We start from the raw sequence: 1235 nt of genomic DNA, 5'->3' as shown, positions 1-1235 counted from the left end.
TGGCTCTGATAGCCAGTGGTGCTTGCTTTCATGAGTCCCACGTGACTATAGCAAACAGAGAAGCAGTTCTTAATGGCTACAGAAGCATTCGTTTCACCCTGCTCCCCCAGCTATATACACAGGCCCAGTACAGAGGGAACATGCAAAAACCCTCATCTCTCAGTTTCTCCTTGGAAGGTGCCAGATGCTGCTTGAGGGTCCAGCTTCCAAGAAGCCTATATCTAGGTGCTGAATGTGATCCTCTGCTTTGGGGCACTGATAGGTCTTGGCACAAATTCATATACCATGATCAAGTGGGTTTATTCTAAAGATGTAAGGATGGTTCAATGTCCACAAATAAATAAATAAACATACAAACAAACAAACAAATAAATAAATAAATGTGATACATCACATTAACAAAATGAAGAAAAATCTCAATTGATTCAAAAAAAGAATTTGACAAAATTATGATAAAAATTCTGAACAGTATGGTTGTAGAGTGAATGTACCTCAACATAATAAAGCCTGTATTTGAAAAGCCCTCAGCTAACATCATACTCAATGGTGAAAAGCTGACAGTTTTTCCTCTAAGATCAGAAATAAGACAAGGACGCCCACTCTCACCCTTTTTATTCAACATAATACTGAAAGTCATAGCCAGAGCAATTAATCAAGAAAAAGAAATAAAACACATCCAAATCAGAAAAGAAGAGACAATATTTTTTCTTATTTGCAGATATCATGATATTATATGTAGAAAACCCTAAATACTCCACCAAAAAATTGTTGCAACTAAAAAACAAATTTAGTAAAGTTACAAAAGACCTGAAATAGCCAAACAATCTTGAGAAAGAAGACCAGAGCTGGAGGAATCATGCTCCCTGACTTTAGATTTTACTACAAAGCTACAGTAATCAAAACAGTATGGTACTGGCACAAAAACAGACATATAGATCAATGGCACAGAATAGAGGGCCCAGAGATAAACCCACACATTTATGGTCAATTAATCTATGAAAAAGGAGGCAAGGGGCTTCCCTGGTGGCACAGTTGTTGAGAGTCCACCTGCCGATGCAGGGGACACAGGTTCATGCCCCAGTCTGGGAAGATCCCAAATGCCGTGGAGTGGCTGGGCCCATGAGCCATGGCCACTGAGCCTGCATGTCCGGATCCTGTGCTCCACAATGGGAGAGGCCACAACAGTGAGAGGCCCACGTACCGCAAAAAAAAAAAAAAAAGGAGGCAAGAATATA

The sequence above is a fragment of the Mesoplodon mirus genome (genome assembly GCF_964341445.2).
Source record: "Mesoplodon mirus genome assembly, chromosome: 11".
In the NCBI taxonomy this organism is placed as follows: domain Eukaryota; kingdom Metazoa; phylum Chordata; class Mammalia; order Artiodactyla; family Ziphiidae; genus Mesoplodon; species Mesoplodon mirus.
Note: the sequence above shows the minus strand (reverse complement) of the source record.